This window comes from Mustela putorius, unplaced genomic scaffold, assembly GCF_011764305.1.
Source record: "Mustela putorius furo isolate JIRA1106 unplaced genomic scaffold, ASM1176430v1.1 tig00001130_pilon_pilon_pilon, whole genome shotgun sequence".
In the NCBI taxonomy this organism is placed as follows: domain Eukaryota; kingdom Metazoa; phylum Chordata; class Mammalia; order Carnivora; family Mustelidae; genus Mustela; species Mustela putorius.
The window spans coordinates 282,401-300,845 of record NW_025421584.1 but is presented as its reverse complement, the minus strand read 5'-3'; positions in this window follow the sequence as shown (position 1 = coordinate 300,845).

Sequence of the window (18,445 nt, the reverse complement as noted above, 5' to 3'; positions counted from 1 at the left end):
GCTAATTCTTACACCACCACTCAGGCAAATGATAGAACCAAAGGAATATAAAAATAGAAGAAAGCCTGAACTAGTTGTGGAAACTAGGAATGCCATATATATATATATATATACATATATATATACTAGGAATGCTATATATATATATATATATATATATGTATGCCATATATATATGGCATTTACATACCAGGAATGTAACAGAATTTCTGCTAAAATATAAAGGGAATGGGAATAAACTATAGGAAGTCACAGAAGGTCAACTGTACATAGAGTTTTATAAACTGTTTTTATCACTATGCCTTAAAATTTTTTTCAGGTGAATATCAATATTACCACTTCAATTACTTATAAACATCTTATTATGTGTATACATAATGATTTATTTCATTCTTGCTACCATTTAAATGTATCAATTTTTGCTTTTACAAAACTGGTGTTGAACATCAAGAATTTTCCTATTTTTAAAGACCCCTGCTTGCGGAATGAAAAACTAATTGTAATTTTCAAAAATTATCAAGAAAAAAGCAAATAAAACCTAATACATTCGACAAAAGATTAAAACGCAAAAGAAATTGCAAAGAAATTGAAAACAACATAGAAAGTTACACATAAAAATTAAAAGGATAAGAGTACCTGGGAGGCTCAGTCAGTTAAGCATCTATCTTTGGCTCAGGTCATGATCCTAGAGTCCTGGAATCGAGCCCTGCACTAGGCTCCCTGCTCAGCAGGAAGCCTGCTTCTCCCTCTCCCATTCCTCTTGCTTGTGCTCTCTCTCTCTCTGTCAAATAAATAAATAAATAAAATCTAAAAAGATTTTATTTATCTGACAGACAGATCACAAGTAGGCAGAGAGAGGAAAGCAGGCTCCCTGCTGAACAGAAAGCCCGATGCGGGGCTCGATCCCAGGACCCTGAGATCATGACCTGAGCTGAAAACAGAGGCTTTAACCCACTGAGCCACCTAGGTGCTCCAATAAATAAAATCTTTTAAAAAATTAAAAGGATATACAAAAAGAAATTAGGCAAATGACTGCATGAAGGACCTGGGTGCTTTCTGCCTCTCAGGTCTGACATCCCCGTGTTGGTTTATAGGCTTGTAACTATATGATCACAGCCTTTCTGGGTGTCATACCAGAAACAGCAACATCCGGGTGGAAATAAGAGACCATGGCTCTTGTTCAGAAGAAAGACACTTTCCCAAAGGCTCCCTGCCTACCCACACGCTTCATTTTGGCCAGCGCTGGATCTCATGCCCAATAATCAATCAACTGGAAAACACAATGGACTCACCCTTAAGCCAGTCAGACCTTCACCAGAGACACTCAGCTGTGTGAGAAAGAGGTGTACCTGAACAAGATGGATGCCCCCAGTAAAGAGATGCTGGTTGAGCAACCGGTGATGATCACGACACCAGATAAATATGAACCAAAGAAAAGCTCATACAGACTGAAGAGATTTATGCACAAAACAGCATTATTAAGAATCAAGAGCTACAGAGTGATAAATTTACCAGGAAGACACAATTATTCTGATTCGGTATCCACCTGAAAACATAACCTCAATATATATGCAGCAAAAAACAAGCAGGAAAAACAAGACGAGGCAGGCAATGAGGTGAATGGATCATAGTGGAAAGTCATATAGATCCTAGCGGAAAAGGGTTAACAACACACCTTTCTCAGAGATAGATCGAGTAGATAAAAATTAAGTAGAAATCCAGAAAATCTGACAATGGAATTATTAAGCTTGGCATAACTGATACATACATATGATACATACATAACTGATACATACATTGCATATGTATACAGTCCTGCAAATAAATATGGAATATACATATAAATTTCAAGCACGCATTGAACATTTTCAAAAATGTATCAACCCTTGACCACAAAGCACAACTCAACAAAAAACAATGCACTCAAATTACAGATGCAATCAATAGCTAAAGAGAGCCAAGACATCGATAAACCCCAAAATTTTAATACCCACTTCTAAATCGTTCATGGGTTAAAAAGAAATCATATTGAAAATTACCAAATAGAACTGATTGGCAATGTAACCCGACATATTAAAAACACACAGGATTATTTTCAGGGAAAATTCTTTCTGAGCAAACTGGAGCTAATCTTTTTCCTACAGCATATTTCCATCCAAAATGCTGACAGTGATAGAAAAATTTAGAAAAACATCTTACTTCTTCCATATACATTGGAAAGACTGCCCTTTGTTCTTTTCTTCCCTGAGTGTTTTCATGAAGCCTCAACCGGAGTCCATATGCTGTTCATTTTCTCTTTATTAAGCATTTTTGTGGCAATTTTATACAATGGCCAATCCAGTAATGGTCAGCCTTTCTGCACTGCCACCCCACAGAAAAATGTTTTCCTAATTCTATCCAGCGGCTATCAAAAGAGTGTCCTACTCCTCTCTTGTCCCCTCCACAAAGAAATTGAAATTGCCTTATCTCTTTGTGGACCCTTCACAACTCTGCACATTGGTAACCTCCTCTTCCTAGAACCCCTGAACATGAATTTAAAACACTATAGACAGGAGACACATTAGTTCAAAGCCATGCAACATTTTCCCTTCTAACAGTACTTCAAATGAATTACATGATCAAGCCGATACCAGGAAGGAGGAAGAAAGAAATCAGCACTTCTGTATGTGCATTCTACACAGAGAGAGTGTGCAAAGATGGTCTCACTTGACTTGTCAAATGGGTATGATAATAAACCCAAATAAGGAAGATGAATAGAATGATTTCAGCTTCCAGGTATATCATTAAAAATAATACATTACTATTTTACTTAAAATTGACTTGTTCTCATGGGAATCTAAAAATGCACAAATATTTTTACGGATCATCTGTATGGTAAAGAGTGATTTTGCACATGGCTGCATTAAGGAAAACCCATTTTAGTTTCCTTTGACTTCAGTCTAAGATCCCCAGTGTTGGCACTCTTACCCGAACAAAGGATAGACTTCCTTAAGCATGTTTCATGATAATAGCTTTCATTTTATTTTAGTTGGCTAGATGTATATTGCCTCTCCAAGTCCTCAATTATATAACCTAGGATTTCCACATTGTTTTTGACAGAGAAGTAGAACAAAAATAAGTTATGCAGACAAAATTTGAAACACATGATATGGAATTGAAAGGACTTAGTGATGAAAAAGTTGTCTGAGTTAGTGGTAATCAAATCTTGAAATAGATTTCTTCTTAAACAAGCAAACAGTTCAAAGCCTTTGGCTTTGCATGACTGTTTTTTCAAACCTGAAAAGATTATATTGCTCCATTTCTCAACTATAGTATATTTACAGCTGGACTTCGAAACTGATGCAGTAAACATCAAACTCTTATTCCAGTCTTGAGTTTTACTCTCCATTAAGCAGCCGCTGCAAGGCTCTGGCTTCAGTATCACAGAGAGCAAGCACAACTTTGTACCACTGAGGCAAAAAATAACAAGGTTTTGAAAACCATGGGCTGTTGCAACAGATACTCCGCTTTTGTCATTCCAAAAGAATTAAGCTGTTTTAATCTTTTAGTAGTATAGAGCCAGGTTGTGTTAAACTCTTATTTAGCACCTATTATCCAATACCTTATAGGCTCTTAATCTATTTTGGGGTTGGGATGCTTGTGTGCACCTGATGAAAACTACGGATCTGAATCCTCCAAAATTTTGAACTTCATTTCAGCAAGTGAACTCATAGACTCATAAATTCATTCATGGACCCCAGTTAAGAATCTTAACCCTAAGGAATCTGGAAATGTAGGCTCTGGAGAAAAGAAGTCATTTTTCTTTAGCTTTTGGAACACAAGTTCTTCTTATTAGACACTGGATGGACATAGGGGTCATCCATTTTAGGTAATTTTTTTTAAAGCATTCATGAGACTATTAAAGAGAAAATATGTAATTGTTGGAAAGATTTTAACATTTGCCATCTTTTCAACAAAATTCTTCATCAACCTCAAAAATGGATAGCTAAAGTGTTAGATTAGGTTCCAAGTTCAAATGGTATTATTTTTCATTCTTTATTATACCAGATAAGAAAATTCTAACTCACGATTTATAGGTCATCAGAACTGGCAGAAAGTATTTTATGGCTCTGACAAAAAGCCCTGGGTATTTGGATTGAAAATATGGAGAAACTTCCAATTGAGGACAACTTTCAGCATTCTGTCAAAGACTAAATCAAGGAACATACCACACTCAAGAGCTGGACAGTTGTATGCTTCGAGTTGGAAGTTAGAGGCAAATGGTTTCCATTCTTTGGTTCCATTTGACTCTGGAAAGCATTCCCACTTCTGTTACAGCATATGTATGTGGTTTTATAATGTGCCCAATATGATGTCATTATTTTTTTTCCTCTGAAGATGGAAAAAAATTGAGTATTTGATGTTTGAAAAGAGTTATATACACCATGATAGAGCTGTTTGCACCAGAGTTTGATTTTCTTAAGAAATTCTCTTTTCTTCTCTTGAACATTAAAAAATTAAGTTGTTTTTGGCTCTGAAGCAATAGGATCCAGCCATTAACAAAACTCACTCGACTGCAATACAAGCTACTTTGGCAAACCTCTTAAAATCATGGAAACATTCTTTATTGGCATTTTTAAAGAAAACTTGAAATATATAATATTTTTTACTGAAGTTGAGGGCCGTCCTCTCACTTTCAACGTGTGACAAAACTGAGTATCATACACATTCATTGTTCACTGAGCACACTGAGCACAACTCATTAACAGCAGTTCTAATCTGGTTATATTTCAATTTTCCACTGTTACCCCCATACTTAATCAAGAATAGAAAACATTTTCATGGCCACTATGTCAGATAGGACATAGGTACTGCTGTAGGTTAAATCAGAGTTTAGAGCAAAAGAGAAGCTTATTTTTCTCCATCACACAAGGATACCAAGGGTCTGTCCCATAAAATTAGCGATTGGCTATGTTCCTTCTCTTTTGGCATAGCACTATTCTGGAGTGTTGCCCCTGTCTACACCATCTAAGAGAGCTCACTAGATCCATAATTAGCAATGGCAAGGAATAAAAGGGAAGGGCAGGGTACAAACCTTAAAAGCTGCCCATATCACTCTACATGTATCACATCCAATTGCTTGTAGTCTATGGCCATACTTGGCGGCAAGATAGGCCAGAAAATGTTGCCTTTATCCTGGGTGGCCATGTGTACAGCTAAAATAATCCAATACCATATAAAGGGGAGAGGGGATGGACATTGAGTATAAATCGTAGTCTCTGTCAAGAGTCACTACCTGGTGAATCAAGCATTATGGATTTGACTTTCAGTTGAAATCTTTTATTCCCACACACACTTTTCTTACATACAGAAATTGAGCTCCATCAGATTAACTCAACTTTTCCATAACCCAACTTTTTTCCTGGTCTTCATGATGGGAGCTTTCACAATTGTTAACTAAACTATAAAAAAAAAAAAAATTAAGTTAGAGGGTTTTCAATGATAAATGGAATTTCTTCAAAAAAATGAATATTTTCTCCTAATCCTTTCATGGCACATATTCCTTTTTTCCTTCTAATTTTTTAAATTAATGTATAATGTATTATTTGTTTCAGGGGTACAGGTCTGTGATTCAGCAGTCTTAACACAACTCACAGCACTCACCATAGCATACCCTCCCCAATGTCCATCACCCGCCATCCCATCCCTCCCACCCTCTCCACTCCAGCAACCCTCAGTTTGTTTCCCGAGATGAAGAGTCTCTTATGGTTTGTCTCCTTCTCTGGTTTCATCTTATTTCATTTTTCCCTCCTTTCCCCTATGATCCTGTCTTGTTTCTCAAATTTCTCATATCAGTGAGATCATATGATAATTATCTTTCTCTGATTATTATTTTGCTTAGCATAATACCCTCTAGTTCCATCCACATTGTTGCAAGTGGCAAGATTTTGTGTTTTATTGTTGGCTGCTTAATATTCCATTGTATATATGTGCCAAAACGTCTTTATCCATTCATCTGTTATGGACATCTAGGTTCTTTCCATAGTTTGACTATTGTGGACATTGTTGCTATAAACATTGGGGTACATGGGCCCCTTTGGATCACGACATTTTTATCTCTGGGGTAAATATCCAGTAGTGCAATTACTGGGCCCTAGGTTAGCTCTATTTCAACTTTTTGAGGAACCTCCATACTGTTTTCCAGAGTGGCTGCACCAGCTTGCATTCCCACCAACTGTGTAGGAAGGTTCCCCTTTCTCCGCATCCTTGCCAAGACCTTCATTTCCTGACTTGTTAATTTAAGCCATTCTGACTAGTGTGAGGTGGTATCTCATTGTGGTTTTGATTCGTATTTCCCTGATGCCAAGTGATGTTGAGCACTTTGTCATGTGTCTGTTGTCCATCTGGAAGTCTTCTTTGCAGGAATGTCTGTTCATGTCTTCTGCCCATTCCCTGATTGGGTTATTTGTTCTTTGGGTGTTGACCTTGATAAGTTCTTTACAGATTTTGAATATTAGCCCTTTATCCGATATGTCATTGGTAAATATCTTCTCTCATTCTGTCAGTTGTCTTTTGGTTGTGTTGACTATTTCCTTTGTTGTGCAAAAGCTTTTGATCTTGATGTAGTCCCAATAGTTCATTTTTTCCCCCCTTGCTTCACTTGTCTTTGGGGATGTTTCTAGGAAGAAGTTGCTGTGGCTGAGGTCGAAGAGGTTGTCACAGCACATATTCTTTAAACAGATTACTATTAAGCATATAAGTAATTTAATTTACTTGTACAGCAAACTATCTGCAGGCACACATATACAGTTAGGGAGTTTTCTTTCAGTCCAACTCAAATTGGGTATTCGTTGGTTTTGGTAGCAAAGACTTCAAAAAGGATGATGCTGGCTTTCAGCACAAATTGTCTAGAGTCCACACTTGGGGAATAGACATAGAGATATGTGTCAGTTAGAGGGTTTTTGGCTTTTGGTTTTTGGTTTTTTGTATTGCAAACAATAGAAACTGACTCTGGCTGGCTTCAAGGGAAGAAAAAGGAATGTATCACAATGAAATGGGAGTTGCTCATAGAAAAGAAGAGAAAGCAAAGGACAGGGTCTCATGAAGGACAGAAGTCAAGTCAGGGCAGCCCTGGGTCCTAATGGAAAGACCCTCCAACACACCCTGTCATAGTGAGCCAGCTCGTGCCATGTTCTGGCCTTGGTCACTGTGCTCTGGAATCAAACTGTGGGACAAGATTCTGAAGCTTTTTGTTATAGGCTTAATTGTGCCCCTGCCCCAGATTCATAGGTTGAAGTCCTAACCCCCAATATTTCAGAATATGACTGTAGTCATTGGAGGTTCTGAGAAAATATATAATGGCTTAAATATCATATGGAGCTGCCTAACAGTATAAAATAGAATCAACTACCTTATAATAGTAATTAAAACAACTATTATCATTATTATAAGCAATGTTTATTGAGTACTGCCAAGTGCCAAGAACTGTAAGGGACACTTTTCTGCATCATGTTATTTAATGCACCCAAAAACTTCTTGAGCAAGTAACCATTACCATCCCCATTTTTTAAATGATGAAACTAAAATTAGTAAGAGATAAAACCAGATATTGAGTCCAGGCCTATCTGAATTTAGAGCTAGAATTCTTATTCTAGCAAGCAATGCTACCATTAAAATTATTCAAACAGCAGCTCAACCTGCTATGGGGGCAGAAATCAGAATTGCCATTTTCCAAGCCTAAAATCTTTGTTAAAGTTCTTCATTTCTAGAGGCACTATACTTTCCTTTTCCAGCTCTGGTTAGTACCTTCTTAGGGGAAGTAGACTAAGGGCTCAAGGAGCAATTGTTAATGAAAGGCTTTGGAAAATTAAGAGATTCTTGAACTGTGTGCTCTACTGAATAAGACAGGCAGAAATTGTTCAATCAAAACACATGCTGACAGCAGAAAAAGACATTAAGGAATCGATCCCATTCATAGTTGCACCAAAAACCATAAGATACCTAGGAATAAACCTAACAGAGGTGAGAGAAAGACCTTTACCCTGAAAACTATAAAACACTGATGAAAGAAATTTAAGATGATGCAAAGAAATTGAAAGACATTCCACATTCATGGGTTGGAAGAACAAACATCCTAGCCAAAGCAATCTATACATTTAAAGTAATCTCTATCAAATACCAACAGCATTTTTCAAGGAGCTAGAATAAACAGTCCTAAAATGTGTATGGAACCCTAAAGGACCCTTGAATACAAAAAACAAAACAAAACAAAACCTTGAAAAAGAAAAGCAAAGCTGGTGACATGACAATTACAAGCTTCAAGTTATATTACAAAGCCGTAGTGATCAAGCCAGAATGTGACTGGCACAAAAACAGACACATCGGTCAATGGAACAAAACAGAAAACTCAGAAATGAACCCACAACTCTATGGTCAGTTAATCCTTGACAAAGCAGGAAAAAATATCCAATGGGAAAAAGTCTCTTCAACAAACAGTGTTGGGAAAACTGGACAGCAATATGCAGAAGAATGAACCTTCTTACACCACACACAAAAATAAATTCAAAATGGATTAAAGACCTAAGCATGAGATAGGAAATCATCAAAAATCCTAGTGGAGAACACAGGTGGTAACATCTTTGACACTGGCCATAACAACTTATTTCTAGTTATGTCTCCTGAGGCAAGAGAAACAAAAGCAAAAATAAACTATTGGGACATCATCAAAATAAAAAGCTTCTACACACTGAAGGAAATAATCAACCAAACTAAAAGGCAGCCTAGAAAAATGGGAGAAAATATTTGCAAATGACCTATCTGACAAAGGTTTAGTATCCAAAATATATAAAGAAGTTATAAAACTGAACATCCCCCAAAACGGAATATTACTCAGCCTTAAAAAAAGAATGAAACCTTGCCCTTTCTAGTGATATTGGTGGAGCTAGAGAGTATTATGCTAAGTGAAATAAGTCAGTCAGAGAAAGACATATGCCATATGATTTCACTCCTTGGTGGAAAAATGAGAGAGAGAGAGAGAGAGAGGTCAAGCAAGAAACAGACTCTTCACTACAGAGAACACACTGATGGATTGGGGATGGGGGGGGGGTGAGTGAAACAGGTAATGGGCATTAAGGAAGGCACTTGAGATGCACACCAGGTGATGTGTGGAATTGTGGAATCACTATATTCTATATCTGACTCTAGAATTACACTGTGTGTTAACTAACTGGAATTTAAATAAAAAGCTTTTTTAAAACCCTATGTGCCAACAATGTTCACAAGATAGTGAGCTCAATCCTATGCTGAAAGCAGAGGCCTTCCAGTCAGTGTCCATATGTTTCATGTTTTACACCCATTTTGCTCTGCACCTCGTCACCATAGAATTGGCCGAGCACTACCTTTTTTTAAGGAGCCCACTTTTTGAGGTCAGACTGAGATGTTTAACATTATCTACCATATAATGTAATCATTCCTCTTAGGCTAATATCTGCCAGCCTGGGCTACACATTAGAAAACCCAGAAAGTTGATAAACAACATATAAACCTGGGCCTCATTCCCAGAAATGGCAATGCAGATGGTCTGGGATCGGCCTGAGCATGGGCATGTTTGGAACTCTCTCTACCCCATGCTTCTGATGCAGCCAGGGCTGAGAACCACTGCCTTGTAACTGTATCATCGAACTGCACTGCAAACTAACAATGAAACTCCACGTTTCTTTAAGACGCCTACCTGAATTGATTCAAGTCAGAAAAGCACCACCCCCTGTCTCTGGCTTTTAACCTTTATTTATTTATTTATTTATTTATTTGACAGAAATCACAAGTAGATGGAGAGGCAGGCAGAGAGAGAGAGAGAGGGAAGCAGGCTCCCTGCTGAGCAGAGAGCCCGATGCGGGACTTGATCCCAGGACCCTGAGATCATGACCTGAGCCGAAGGCAGCGGCTTAACCCACTGAGCCACCCAGGCGCCCGGCTTTTAACCTTTTTACCCTAAAAAAAGTTCTGGTGGTATTATTCAATCCATCTTGTCAAACAATATAAGTATTAAACTTTTTCTTATTCACTATCAACAGCACAGGGGATTCCTGGCATACTTGCAAAATTTGGCTAATGATGTCCGTATCTTTTTGTTCTAGACCATTCTAACTTTATAGTCTGTTTAGTTTAAAAAAAAAAAAAAAGTTGTGTACGTGAAGGGAAGTTGCTCAGAAACAGGACTTACTTAGTGTGTCCTTATCTACTGTGGCAATAACTTGCACAACAAACAGTCACAGACTGTCACTGACAGAGAATGTTGTGTTCACTGCTCATGCATCTGTGGGTGACTTGAGGATGGGCTGAGCAGTTCTGCTGATCTTCGCTGGCCCAGTTCAGAAAACTGGGGGTCAGCTGTCCAGTGCCTGATCCAGATGACTGGACATGACCAGGATGACTCTGGCTCTGCCCACATTTCTCATATCCTCCAGCAGGATAACTCAAAGATATTTTCATGGTGATGTCCAAGGTGTCAAAGAACAAGCCACAGACACCCTTTTTAAGACTTGGCTTGTGTCAGGCCAGCTGACATCCCATTAGCCAAAGCAAGTCAGCTGGCTGAGCCCGGGACACTAAGGCATGGGAGCAGTCACTCCACTCACTTGCAGTGAGATGGCCAAGGGTATGAAGACAGGCAGGGGGACAGAACTAGGGCCATCACTGTAATTCTACAACTGCTGGAAATACAGATCCAATGAGATCAAGCCCTGAAACTGAGTACTGGAACTAAAGAAAGATGGTGAAATGATGCAATAAAATATTGGAAAAACAGAATTTTTAAGCAGAAATGGGAGACCAGTTGTGTAACCTTGTCAGCTTGCAATCTGCTAAATACCAGAGAATATGAAGAAAGAAACTGACTCCTGCTTGCTACTGTTTCTCTCCAAACTAAGAGATGGCTATTAGACTCTATGGAATATGGACAAATTATAATGTATTTAAGAAAACTTGAATAAAAAAAAGTCACTCTGAGTGTATTTCAAACCAAGCACTTAAAATATATAAAAATATATCAATGAATTCACTGAAATTATCAGGGAATAACTATGTTTGAGTCAACTGCTAAGAAATACATTAATTAGGTACAACAAGCCATATCCTTAAATCTCTTAATAACTTGAAAATCAATTTTGAGATGCTTTCCTATCAAATTTCTTATTATTTGTTTACCTGATTTTAAGCAATAAAACAGATGTTTGGCAAAACATTATTAAAACAGGGAGCCTGGAATCTTCCAACACCTTCAAACCACAGTTCCCTTGATTTTCTCAATTCCAATTAGGTGTTCCTTTAAATGATTTCATTTATATACAAATCCAAACAGAAGTGGTTCCTAGACCTTTTATGATCCCCAAATTTGGCCTGGCTCTTGATCTGAACAAGCAGAGTTTTTTAAACTTTACAAAAATGCCTTAACTGACTGAATGATATTTGGTGAAATGATCATATTATTTTTAAGATTTAGAATACAGAAGATGAACTTACATATAAATGCTTAAACCTCTTTCTCTTTGGATCAGAGCAATCACAGAAACAAAGGAGGGAGTTAGTAGTAACCACCTCCACATAAGACACTGAAAAATAGAAATCTGTGTTAAAATTTTAAAATTTGGCATAGCTAAGATAATTAGAAATTATAAAGTGTGTATGGTTTTTTAATGTTTAGCTATCATTTTCCCACATTAAGGCATACTTTTCTATAAATGTGTTTTTATATATATGTATGTGTATATATATATATATATGATATTGGAACATCAGTATATATTTTAGACAAAAACATTTTTGTACTTGAAGGAAATTTAGAGGGCAGCTTATTTAGCCTCAATATACAGAACTGGAAAGTAATCCTCAAACAAGTTGAAGTGATTTGCCCAAAATCATGCAGCAATTTAACCATCATCATGATAATAACTATTACTTACGTAGTTTACAAAGCATTTTACATTCACGATGTCTGTGAATTTTAATAACAATTTTATTGAAGTGTATAGTGTCGTTTTCATCTTTTGTTTTTTTTTTTTTTATGAGTTAACCAAGGCACAGAGAGATTAAATAATTTATCCAGCATCACAAAACTATATAAAGGGACACAACAATTCCACTATATCACTGTGCATTCTTAGAACACCAAAGTAGCACTGTTAGAAATGCAAGTTAAAACCACAGTGGGATGCCACTACATATCCATTAGAATCACAATGTCTGAACTCAAAAAACCTGACCATACCAAGTGCTGGTGATGGTGTATAGGAAATGGAGCTCTCATACCCTGCTGGTAGGACAGGACATGGTACAGACACTTGAGATAACAGTTTGGCCATTTTTTTAGAAGTTAAGCATTTGACTTTTCACTTATAGGTATTTACCCTAAAGAAAAGAAAGCCTGTGTCCATGCAAAGTCTTGTTCATGAATGTTCATAGCAACCCTCTGGTAATGGCCTCAAACTGGAAACACAACAATATAGATGACTTTCAAAATAGTTACACTGACTGAAAGAGCCAAACAAAAAAAAAAAGTATGTGATTTATGATTTAACTCTACAGAATTCAAAATAATCTTCAGTGACAAAAAAAACCAGATGGGGGTGGGAGTGCCGGAAGGATCTGGAAAGAATACAAAGGCCAACAAGATGCTTAGAAGTAATGGAAATATTCTTTATCTTCATTGTGCTGATGGTTTTATGGGTCTATACACACGTCAAATTTAGCAAATTGTGCACTTTAAAAAATGCAGTATACTGTATGTTTCAGTATGTATGTCTACCTTGATAAAACTGTTGAGAACAAAAGAGACCGAGCTGAAAAGATTCTGAAAAATCTACTGAAGTATACCCAAACTTGCTAGATCACACTGATCCAACATGCATCTTTCTACTCTTTTCAGTGAAATGTAAACAGTAATCATCAAAAAGTACACAGATACACAAAATAAAGTAACAATAGCTTTGTCACACCTTTAGGCCTTTTAAGGCCATTGCAATTAATTTTATGCTGTTTCTAACTCATAGTGCTATAAATTCTAACAAGAAGAAGTTAGTTATGTGTTTTGTTGTTTGTTTTGCTTAAATAAGAGCAAAAATCTAATCAGAGAGGCATACTCAACCCATGCTGCTGGGAGCGAAAGTGAGAATAATCTTCTGGGGACAAAATTTGGCATAGATGTTTCAAGGACCTTAAAAAACAACGTATTCTTTGGTCAGATAACTACTATCTGGCAGTTTAACTTAAGGAAATGATCTCAAAACAAAAAGATTTATGCAAAAATTTCTCTTCTGAGCATTATTTATAATAGCCAAAAAGGGAAACAAACTTAATGTCCAAATATAAGGGAATTTTGGAACAAATCATGTTCCATTCACTCCATGGACTATTAAATAGCAATTAAGGAAATAGTTTGTAACAGTTTTTGGAGAATCACCTGAAGAGTTTTTGAAAAAACAAAGCCAAATCACAAAATGTCCCTCCCCTTAAAACTAATAAAATGAGCAAAAATAGGCTACAAGTAGAAGGAAAAAAGCAATGCTCAGAGAGAAAGCCAACTTCATATAATAATGCTTGAAAGGTGGCAGTCAGGGCAAGAAAGAGACCAGTAAATTATGTCATTTGGATGAGCTCCTAACTTTCCATTCTAGAACAGTGGGAAGTGAGAGGGAGGAAGAAGGTGAGTACATGAAATCCTAAATATTCTTGTGACTCCTACACAGTTTGGGGAGAGTCTTATTTGGAACAGAGGGAAGCAGTATGGAAGAAGAAAAGCAGCAGATTCTTGTAGAAGGGAGAACACTTTTGCCCAAGCCTGTGTCTCGCCCATAACAAAAATGGTGACTCACCATTCCTGTTCTTTTTGACTAGAAACATAGAGGGGTCTGCAGAGCAGTCCCTTGTGAGGCACAGACAAATAGCCCAGTGATAAACAAAGACTTTCTGGAACAGAAAGCAAAGGAGAGTGGCACCTAGGTGGCTCAGTTGGTTAAGCTCTGATTCTTGATTTCAGCTCAGGTCATGATCTCAGGGTTGTGAGATCGAGCCCCACATCAGGCTCTGTGCGGGGCATGGAGCCTGCTTAAGAGTCTCTCTCTCCCTCTCCCTCAGCCCCTACCCCCACTTTGTGTTTTCTCTCTCTCTCTCTCTCTAGCGCTCTCTTAAAAAAAAAAAAAAAAGAAGGGAGGAAAAGGGAGGAATGGAAGGAAGGAAGGAGGCAGAAGGAAGGGAGTGAGGGAGGGAAAGAAAGAAAGAAATCAAAGAAGAAAGAAGGCAAATCCATTGTTTGAGTGAGACATGGGGCACGGAGGTCTAAGGAAAGTCCCACAACCCTTCCCTCCCATACCCCAAACCAAGACTGCCTGCATCAAAATCTGTGGGATGTTCCCTCTCTTTTTTTTTTTTTAAAGATTTTATTTATTTATCTGATGGAGAGAGACTGAGCAGGCAGAGAGGCAGGCAGAGAGAGAGGAGGAAGCAGGCTCCCCAACAAGCAGAGAGCCCGACGTGGGACTCGATCCCAGGACCCTGAGATCATGACCTGAGCCGAAGGCAGAGGCTTAACCCACTGAGCCACCCAGGCGCCCCGGGATGTTCCCTCTTAAAACCCCTGAGACGTAATAGCCAAAAAGTAGAAATAATCCAAATGTTTATTAACTGATTATGCAAAATGTGGCCTACCCATACAGCAGAATAAAGAAACAACTTGAATACAGAAAATGTGGCATATAAATACAATGAAGTATTATTCCGCCTTAACAAAGAGAAGAATCCTGTAAGACGTGATAAAATGGATGAACCTTAAGGACATTATGCTAAGTTCAATAAGCCAGTCACAGAAGGACAAATGTTGCATGACCCCATTTCTATGAAGAATCTACCATAATGGAATTCATAGAAATGGTGGGTGCCAGGGGCTGGGGGAGGGCGAAATGGGAAGTTGCTAATCAATGTGTATAAATTTTCAATTGTGGAAGATGAATGAGTTCTAGAGATCTGATGTACAGCATCATGCCTGTAGACAACAAAGCGGTATTGTACACCTAGAATTTTGTTAAGGCTGTAGCTCTCATAGTAAGTATTGTTACCATCATTTTTAAAAAAGTATATGGATAGGAGCACCCAGATGGGTGGCTCAGTCAGTTAAGTGTCCAACTCTTGACTTTGGCTCAGGTCAGGATCTCTGGGTCATGAGATCAAACCCCATGTGGGCTCCACATTGAGGGCAGCCCATACTCAAGCCTCTGTCTCCCCCTTTCCTTCTGCTCCTTCTCAACTCTCTCTCTCTCTCATATACTACATGGATGAACCTTGAAAATACCGCACTAAGAGACAAGAGGTCACATACACTATGATGCCATGTATAGTCAATGTCCGGAATAGGCAAATCCATAGAAAGTAGACTGGCACTTCCCAGGAAACTAAGGGGACTGGGGAGGAAGACAGCAATGAGGAAGGACTGCTAATGGGTAGGGGGTTTCTTTTTTGGGGTAATGAAAATGTGCTGAAATTAGATAGTGCTGATGGTTCCACAGCACCGTGAATATACCAAAAACACCGAATTGTATGCTTTCAAGCAAATAATTTCGTGTATGTAAATTTTATCTTAAAAAAAACCCCAACCTATTATTTAAAAAAAGAAGCCAGAGAAGAATGTAAATTACTGCTGGGGAGAACTGAGGGAAGTGAAAGAAGCGACTCTTTGCTAAAGTGTTACAGCTTGAGTTGAGGGAACAATGTGAAGCTTAAAGAAATTACCTAAGGGAATAAGAAATGCCATGCCTGTATATAATGAATCCCATCACAGGGCTTGAAATTATAGAAGAAAGATCAGGACTCATTCACTAAAGATGAGAACCAGGCTTCCAAAAGCATTTGGAACACCAGCACCTTGCCCTCGAATTCTGAGGTTTCAGATAAATGAGAAGGAAATCAAGACGATTCACTCACATCCAGATGAGAGAGAACACCTTGGTAGAGCTGCCTACAGTAAAAAGATAACATAGCGAGGATAAATAATTACACTGCAGCAAAGAACATAGTGGAAAAGATCGTGCAAAGATAAAAGGTGAGCAATCATTGCTTATGGAAAGCACAACCCCCCTCGCCAAATAAAACAAGCCCAACCCAAGGACTACTAGAAAACCCCATAAAAACAGAAAAATGATATGCTATAAACAACACTGAAGGTCATATCAGACTAAAAAAATTAGATTTTAGAATCATGAAAATTATGACTTAAAAAATGACACTACCATTATTACAAAGCAAGCAATAACACAAAAAAAGAATTCTGGTATAATGCTAAATAAAAATGATATACAGGGTCACCTGGGTGGGTCAGTCTGTTAAGCCTCTGACTCTTGATTTCGGCTCAGATCGTGATGTCAGGGTCGTGGAGCGAGCCTCAAGTTGGACTCTGCACTCATTGGGGAGCCTGCTTCTCCCTTTCCCTCTGCTCCTGCACTGCCCCCCACCCCATGCTCTGTCTTCCTCTCTCTCTCTCTCAAAAAACAAACAAACAAACAAAAACCCCAAAAATGATACAAAAAATATACATGATTACAAATACTTAATAGAATTACAAGAAAATACCCAGGTCTGATAAAGCTAATTGTTTCAAGGTGTTTGGGCAATGGCTCTTTTTCCCTTCTTTTCATGTTTTTGCATTTTCCAGGGTTTCTGTAATATGCATCTGATATTTTTTTAATGTATATCTTAAAAGGTAATAGTTTCTGAATTCCGTAGTTGTGGATGTGCTTGTGCAGGGGTCAAGTTCTATGCGCACAATGCATAGTAGCACCAGACTAAAATGGTAGGCTGAACAGACTGAAGGAAGTTTTATAACTCTTCCTCCCAAAGTCTCATTGAAATTTCCAAGGAGACAAAGAGTTAAAGAAATAAATCCCACGCGCTCTGATGAGCACTGGGTGTTATATGCAACTAATGAATCCTTGAGCACTATATCAAAAACTAATGAGGTACTATATGTTGGCTAATTGAACGTAATAATAAAATAAAATAAAATAAATCCATTAAGTGCTGGAAACCAAGGACTGGTAGATATTGTGATGAGGTTTTATAGTACAAAAGTAAGACCTGTACCCCTGGGGATAAAAATATATGTTTATAAAAAATAAAAAATTTTAAAAAAATGAGGTTGAATTTATGAAGAAACCAGCGCCAAGCGAATGGCTCTTAAGTCCAAGCACATATGGAAGAAGACTGCCAGAGAATCACATCACTATCTTCCCAGCAAGAACCCTCTCAGCCACCTAGGGTAGAGTCAGTAAACCCATGGGGCCAAAAAGCATCATGCATTGGTGGACGAATGCCTACTTAAAACTTTGAGGATGTACTAGGCTAGTGCTCCACAGAAAATGCAGCATTTTCAGCAGAATAAAGCCTGGAAAACCATTCCCTAAATAAAGCAGAGGGGCTGTAACTGTGGGCTCCTTGCAGAGCCAGAGGCTAAATATGACTATTGGTGGGGGGTGGGGGGGAAGCACGGGTAGAAAACACCACACACTTAAGAAACACAAATTTTCAGATGAAGAGACATCCTGGGCCAAAAGGGGCTAAGCAAGGAGAGCAAAAAGAAGAGCAAGAGAGACAGCTAGACATAGCTTACTTTTCGGAAAACAGAAAAAGAGGAAAGGCTACCCAAATCATTTTATGAGGTTAGCACCTTTAATACCAGAGCTAGGCAAGACAATAGAAGAATAAGGAAGAAATCCATCTCACCTCTGAACACAGGTATAAAATCAAATAAGCAATGTATAAAAAAATAATCTAGAATGATAGTAAAGATGTATCCTACTAATAACAATGTGTGTCAGAATTAGAAAAACCTAGGAATGTAATCCAACTCATTGAAGGAGAAAAAAGTTACATTTGTTTCTATAATTGAAATGATATTTGATGAAATTCAAGTGTACATCATTTTTAAGAACAAAGCAAAGCAAGAGTGGAAGGTAGAAAAAATAATTTGTCTCCCCATCTGTCACCCTTATTTCTTCCCTCCTTAAAGAACTGCCACCTTTATTCACTCTTCTCTGATGGTAATTGTGATGGTTTTGAAATATGTCCACAACTTTTTTGATACTGGTTTCTGCAAGAGCCCAATTGACAGAGGAATGGTTAAATAAATTCTAGTATATATAATACTATATAATTTTTAGAATAATGAATTGAATTTCATAAACTGTTTTGGAAACAATGTCAATGAAAAGTAGGGGGAGATAACTTGTTAAAAGTCCATTAATGGGGGTTCCTGGATGACTCAGTCAGTTATGGGGGTGCATCTGTTTTTGGCTCAGGTTTTGATCCCAGAGTCCTGGGATCAAACCCTGAATCCAGAAGCTCTGTGGAGAGTCTGATTCTCCCTCTCGTTCTGCCTCTCCCCCTGTTCATGAACATGCAAGTGCACTCTCTCTCTCTCTCTCTG